This window comes from Triticum dicoccoides, chromosome 7B (genome assembly GCF_002162155.2).
Source record: "Triticum dicoccoides isolate Atlit2015 ecotype Zavitan chromosome 7B, WEW_v2.0, whole genome shotgun sequence".
Lineage (NCBI taxonomy): Eukaryota > Viridiplantae > Streptophyta > Magnoliopsida > Poales > Poaceae > Triticum > Triticum dicoccoides.
In genome coordinates, this window is record NC_041393.1 from 673,106,369 (window position 1) to 673,114,124 (window position 7,756).

Consider the following 7,756-nt stretch of genomic DNA (forward strand, 5'->3'; position numbering starts at 1 on the left):
ATGGGATCCAGCTGTGCCCCGATGGACGCTGTCTTTGTGGAGTCCGTTGGGTGGACTTGGAATTTGACTATTTCGTCCGCTGGTTTAAAGGAGGTGGTCTTTGATCGCTTATCGAGTATCACGTCGTCCTTATCCACTTTGGAGCGTAATGCGGTTAATTCTTCGGCCGCGAGGGCTTTGGACAATGCTTTGAGGGCCATGGCGGCTGTTTTATTTTCGGCGCGGAGTGCTGTGTCCGGATCACTGGCAAGAATGATAATTCCATTGGGCCCAGACATCTTGAGCTTCATGTACCCATAACTGGGTATAGCTTGGAAGCTCGCAAACACATCCCGCCCTAACAAGGCGTGATATCCACTAGTGAAAGGGGCCACCTGAAAGGTGATAATTCTCTGGCATGCCGAATACCACATCGAGTGTGATTTTTCCCGCACATCATGCCTCCTGGCTAGGAATAATTCCTCGGAATGTTTTGTTGCTTTGCTCAGTGCGGCTCCTGTCTATTTCCATTTTGTTGAGAGTTTCCTCGTAAATGAGGTTTAGTCCGCTACCGCCGTCCATGAGCACTTTGGTAAGCCAAAAGCCGTCCAGGATTGGACTGAGGACCAAAGCGCCTGGTGCCCAGACTGTTTTGAATTGCGGCTCGTCACTGGCATTGAAAGTTATGGATGTGTCGTTCCAGGGGTTTGTTGTTGCAACTTGGCAGACTTCGGCAAGGCCGCAGAGTGCTCTCTTGCGCCTGTTACCTGAGGCAAAAGTCTCGAAGACGGTCAATACTGTAGTGTTGTGTTCTGTGGGATGTTGCTCTGCCGTGTTTTTTATGAGGAGATCCTCGCCACTCTTGGCCACCTGCCAAAGTATGCAACATGCTCTAAGGCTGTGTGTTGGTACTGTATCTGGTGTGGTGTGTATTTTGCATGGCCTATTGAGCCATCCCTCCAAAACGGTTGCGCGCCCTGTAGTGGGCTTTGATTTCTTCGTGATTGGATCGGGCGACCTACGAGGGTACACCCTTTTTGTTCGAACGAGGGGTTTAGCGAGAGCTAGTGGATCCCAAAAGGCCGCATGATTTTTCCAGGTGCTTTCCATCGCGCAATACTTCTGTACTATGATCACCAAGTGATACATCTCCGTCATATCTATAATTTTTGATTGTTACATGCCAATATTCTTCAACTTTCATATACTTTTGGCAACTTTTTATACTATTTTTGGGACTAACATATTGATCCAGTGCCCAGTGCCAGTTCCTGTTTGTTGCATGTTTTATGTTTTATGGACGGAGAATTATTTTGGAATATTTGGGATTTTCCAGAGGAAGAATCAACGCGAAACGGTGCCCGAGGCGGCCACAAGATAGGGGGCGTGCCCTCCCCCCTGGGCACGCTTGGCACTCTCGTGGGCCACCCGTCAGGTGGTTTACGCTCTTCTTTTGCCACAAGAAAGCTAATTTTATGAGAAAAATCTGGCGAAAGATTCACCCCAATCGGAGTTACAGAGCTCCGGATATAAAAGAAACAATGAAGGGGAAGGATCTGGGAACGCAGAAACAGAGAGAGACAGAGAGACAGATCCAATCTCGGAGTGGCTCTCACCCCTCCCACGCCATGGGAGCCAAGGACCAGAGGGGAAACCCTTCTCCAATCTAGGGAGAAGGTCAAGGAAGAAGAATAAGAAGAAGAAGAAGAAAGGGACCCCGGTCCCCCTTGCTTTCGGTGGCGCTGGAACGCCACCGGGGGCCGTCATCATCACCGCGATCTTCACCAACAACTTCACCGCCTTCATCACCAACTCTTCCCCCCTCTATGCAGCGGTGTAACATCTCTTTTACCCGCTGTAATCTCTACTTAAACATGGTGCTCAACACTATATATTATTTCCCAATGATGTATGGCTATCCTATGATGTTTGAGTAGATCCGTTTTGTCCTATGGGTTGATTGATGATTGTGATTGGTTTGAGTTGCATGATTTATTATTGGTGCTGTCCTATGGTGCTCTCCGTGTCACGCAAGCATGAGGGATCCCCTCTGTAGGGTTTGCAATATGTTTATGATTTGCTTATGGTGGGTGGCGTGAGTGAACAGAAGCACAGACCCGAGTAAGTAGGTTGTTTGCGTTTGGGGTAAATGGGACTTGATGCTTTAATGCTATGGTTGGGTTTTACCTTAATGAATCTTTAGTAGTTGCGGATGCTTGCTAGAGTTCCAATCATAAGTGCATATGATCCAAGAAGAGAAAGTATGTTAGCTTATGCCTCTCCCTCAAATAAAATTGCAATAGTGATTACCGGTCTAGTTATCGATTGCCTTGGACAAATAACTTTCTCGTAACAAAAAGCTCTCTACTAATACTTACTTTATTGCATCTTTATCTAAACAGCCCATACTTTTTATTTACGTGTTCTTTATTATCTTGCAAGTCTATCCAACAACACCTACAAAGTACTTCTAGTTTCATACTTGTTCTAGGTAAAGCGAACGTCAAGCGTGCGTAGAGTCGTATCAGTGGCCGATAGGACTTGAGAGAGTATTTGTTCTACCTTTAGCTCCTCGTTGGGTTTGATAATCTTACTTATCGACAGAGGCTACAACTATCCCGTATACTTGCGGGTCATCAAGACCTTTTTCTGGCGCCATTGTCGGGGAGTCATAGCGTGGGGTGAATATTCTCATGTGTGCTTGTTTGCTTTATCACTAAGTAATTTTTATTTGCTGTTCTTAGTTGTTTTCTATCTTTAGTTATGGGTAGGAAACGCAAAATACCAAAAAATTAGTTGTACCAACTGAACCAATGGTTGAAGAACCACTCAAAATCTATCACACTCCTGAAGCTTTTTACTTGGATCATCTTCGATCCCTATGTGCTCGTGCTGAAACCCCAACTAGCTTAGTTGAGGGAAAATCTTTAGATGAGCATGCTTGTTATGTGCGAGACCGTATATCTGAAAAAGGGAAACTTTTACTGGATCAAATTCATCGTTTGCAATGCTATGCTTGGAATTTATGTGAAATTTATTATATTACTTTATGTTCTGAAAACCCTAAGAAACACCTTCCCTACCAATGTGAGTTCATTGATAATGGAATCGTATCTTCGTATGCTAAGGGTGTTTATAATTAGTATGATGTTCAACAAATTGAAGAATTTGTTGCTTTTAAGGGTGCTTATGAAATTGCTTCTTTGATTGAAAAGTATGATGCTATTCTCTACAAATCTGAAAATTTTGCCATACTTGAATATTGTTATGATAATTATGCTTCTAATGCCTATGTTAAACTATATATTGAGAAATTCTCCGCTGTCCAAGAAGAGACTAATATTTTGTAGGAAGCTATGGAAGAAGAAATTGATGAAACTGTGAGCTCATTGGATGGAAAAGATGATGAGGAGAGCGAAGAACAAAAGGAGGAATAGCGGATTGATCTCCCATGCCCACCTTCTAATGAGAGTAACTCTTCAACTCATACATTGTTTAATTCCCCTTGTGCTTACCGAAGGATGATACCTATGATGATTGCTATGATCCCGTTGATTCTCTTGAAATATCCCTTTTTGATGATGCTTGCTATGCTTGTGGCCAAGATGCCAATATGAATTATGCTTATGGAGATGAACTTGCTATAGTTCCTTATGTTAAACATGAAATTGTTGCTATTGCTCCTACGCATGATAGTCCTATTATCTTTTTGAATTCTCTAGACTACACTATATCGGAGAAGTTTGTGCTTATTAAGGATTATATTGATGGGTTGCCTTTTACTATTGCACATGATGATTTTGATAGATATAATATGCATGTGCTTGCTGCTCCTACTTGCAATTATTATGAGAGAGGAACTATATCTCCACCTCTCTATGTTTCCCACACTATGAAATTGCAAGAAACTGCTTATACTATGCGTTGGCCTTTACTATGTGTGCATGAATTGTTCTTTTATGACATGCCGATGCATAGGAAGAGAGTTAGACTTCGTTGTTACTTGATATATGTTACTTTGTGCTCACTACTAAATTACAAATCATTGCTAATTAAAATTGGCTTTGATATACCTTGGGATCCGGGTGGATTCATTACTTGAGCACTAAATGCCTAGCTTAATGGCTTTAAAGAAAGCGCTGCCAGGGAGACAACCCAGAAGTTTTAGAGAGTCATTTATTTCTGTTGAGTGCTTTTATATAGTTTTAAAAAATAAATAAAGAGCGGAACCTAAAACTTTTCAAAAAGGAAAGTGAAAGTGAGAAAGACAAGCATTGTTGAAGTGGGAGCTAGCCTTGAACTTTGTTCATGCTCATGGAAACTTTGTGAATCTTGATTACAGAAACTTTTCATCAAAAAAAATTATCCCCTTGTATAATTCCATTGTATTATAAAAATAATGTGCCAAGGTTTGCCTTTAGGATGTTTACAATGCTTGTTAGTTTGTACGGTGGAGGACATAAACTTTGGCTGTAGTGCGCGATTTTAATTTTTTAACTGGAACGTCAATTGGTTGCGATTCTTTTTGCACTGTCTTTCTATAAAACTTTTTTATTTTTTTATAATTTTGGTAGAATTTTTGGGGTACCAGAAGTATGGTGAATGTTCAGATTGCTATAGACTGTTCTGTTTTTGACAGATTCTGTTTTTGATGCATAGTTTGCTTGTTTTGACGAATCTATCAATTTACATCAGTGGATTAAGCCATGAAAACGTTATGTTACAGTAGACACAATGCAAAAACAAAATATGAATTGGTTTGCAGCAGTACTTAGAGTAGTGATTTGCTTTATTATACTAACGGATCTTACCGAGTTTTCTGTTGAAGTTTTGTGTGGATGAAGTGTCTAATCGAGGATGTCTCGATATGAGGAAAACTAAGAGAGGCAAGAGCTCAAGATTGGGGATTCCCGAGGCACCCCAAGTAAATATTCAAGGAGACTCAAGCTTCTAAGATTGGGGATGCCCCAGAAGGCATCCCCTCTTTCTTCAACAAGTATCGGTATGTTTTCGTATTCGTTTCATTCATGCGATATGTGCAAGTCTTGGAGCGTCTTTTGCATTTAGTATTCATTTTTCTTTTATGCGCCATGCTGGTATGAGATAGTACTTGGTTGATTTATAGAATGCTCATTGCACTTCACTTAAACCTTTTGAGTATGGCTTTATAGAATGCTTCATGTGCTGCACTTATATCATTTGAAGTCTGGATTGCCTGTTTCTCTTTACTTAGAAAACTGCCATTTGTAGAATGCTCTTTTGCTTCACTTATATTTTTTAGAGCATGGGCATATCTTTTTTAGAAATAATTAAACTCTCTTGCTTCACTTATATCTATTTAGAGAGATGACAGGAATTGGTCATTCACATGGTTAGTCATAAAATCCTACATAAACTTGTAGATCGCTGAATATGATATGTTTGATTCCTTGCAATAGTTTTGCGATATAAAGATGGTGATATTAGAGTCATGCTAGTGGGTGGTTGTGGATTGTAGAGACACTTGTGTTGAGGTTTGCAAGTCCCATAGCATGCACGCATGGTAATCGTTGTGTGACAAATTTGAAGCATGGGGTGTTTCTTTGATTGTCTTCCTTATGAGTGGCGGTCGGGGATGAGCGATGGTCTTTTCCTACCAATCTATCCCCCTAGGGGCATGCGTAGTAGTACTTTGCTTCGAGGGCTAATAAACTTTTGCAATAAGTATATGAGTTCTTTATGACTAATGTGAGTCCATGGATTATACGCACTTTACCTTTCCATCATTGCTAGCCTGTTCGGTACCGCGCATTGCCCTTTCTCACCTTGAGAGTTGGTGCAAACTTCGCCGGTGCATCCAAACCCCGTGATACAATACGCTCTATCACACATAAGCCTCCTTATATCTTCCTCAAAAGAGACACCATACCTACCTATCATGGCATTTCCATATCCATTCCGAGATATATTGCCATGCAACTTCCATCATCATCATATACATGACTTGAGCATTTATTGTCATATTGCTTTGCATGATCGTAAGATAGCTAGCATGATGTTTTCATGGCTTGTAAGTTTTTTGCTATCATTGCTATGCTAGGTCATTGCACATACCGGTACACCGCTGGAAGCATTCATATAGAGTCTTATCTTTGTTTCAGTATCGAGTTGTAATATTGAGTTGTAAGTAAATAAAAGTGTGATGATCATCATTATAGAGCATTGCCCCATGAAAAAAAACAAAAAAGGGGAAGGCCAAAGAAGCCTAAATAAACAAGGGGGCCAAAGAAGCCCACCAAAAAAAACAAAAAAAAAGAAAAAAAGAAAAAAAAAGAAAAAGAAAAGAAAAGGGGCAATGTTACTATCCTTTTACTACACTTGTGCTTCAGAGTAGCACCATGTTCTTCATATAGAGAGTCTCCTATGTTGTCACTTTAATATACTAGTGGGAATTTTCATTATAGAACTTGGCTTGTATATTCCAACGATGGGCTTCCTCAAATGCCCTAGGTCTTCATGAGCAAGCAAGTTGGATGCACACCCACTTAGTTTTCAGTTTGAGCTTTCATACACTTAAGGCTCTAGTGCATCCGTTGCATGACAATCCCTACTGCTCGCATTGACATCAATTGATGGGCATCTCCATAGCCCATTGATTAGCCGCATCGATGTGAGACTTTCTCCCTTCTCTGTCTTCTCCATATTAACCTCCACCATCATATTCTATTCCACCTATAGTGCTATATCCATGGCTTGCGCTCATGTATTGCGTGAGGGTTGAAAAAGCTGAAGCGCGTTAAAAAGTATGAACCAATTGCTCGGCTTGTCATCGAGGTTGTGCGTGTTGGGAGCATTTTGTGTGACGAAAATGAAGCATGGCCAAACTATATGATTTTGTAGGGATAAGCTTGCTTTGGCCTTGTTGTTTTGAAAAGACATGATTGATTTATTAGTACGCTCGAAGTATTATTGTTTTTTATGTCAAATGATAGACTATTGCTTTGAATCACTCGTGTCTCAATATTCATGACATGATTAGACATATGATCAAGATTATGCTAGGTAGCATTCCACATCAAAAATTATCTTTTTTATCATTTACCTACTCGAGGACGAGTAGGAATTAAGCTTGGGGATGCTGATACGTCTCCGTCGTATCTATAATTTTTGATTGTTCCATGCCAATATTCTTCAACTTTCATATACTTTTGGCAACTTTTTATACTATTTTTGGGGCTAACATATTGATCCAGTGCCCAGTGCCAGTTCCTGTTTGTTGCATGTTTTATGTTTCGTAGAAACCCAATATCAATGGGAATCCAAACAGGATAAAAATGGACGGAGAATTATTTTGGAATATTTGGGATTTTCCGGAGGAAGAATCAACGCGAAACGGTGCCCGAGGTGGCCACAAGATAGGGGGGCGTGCCCTCCCCCCTGGGCACGCCTGGCACTCTCGTGGGCCACCCGTAAGGCGGTTGACGCTCTTCTTTTGCCACAAGAAAGCTAATTTTATGAGAAAAATCTGGCGAAAGATTCACCCCAATCGGAGTTACAGATCTCCAGATATAAAAGAAATGGTGAAGGGCAAGGATCTGGGAACGCAGAAACCGAGAGAGACAGAGAGACAGATCCAATCTCGGAGGGGCTCTCGTCCATCCCACGCCATGGGAGCCAAGGACCAGAGGGGAAATCCTTCTCCCATCTAGGGAGAAGGTCAAGGAAGAAGAAGAATAAGGGGGACCCTCTCCCCCCTTGCTTCCGGTGGCGCCGGAACGCCACTGAGGGCCATCATCAT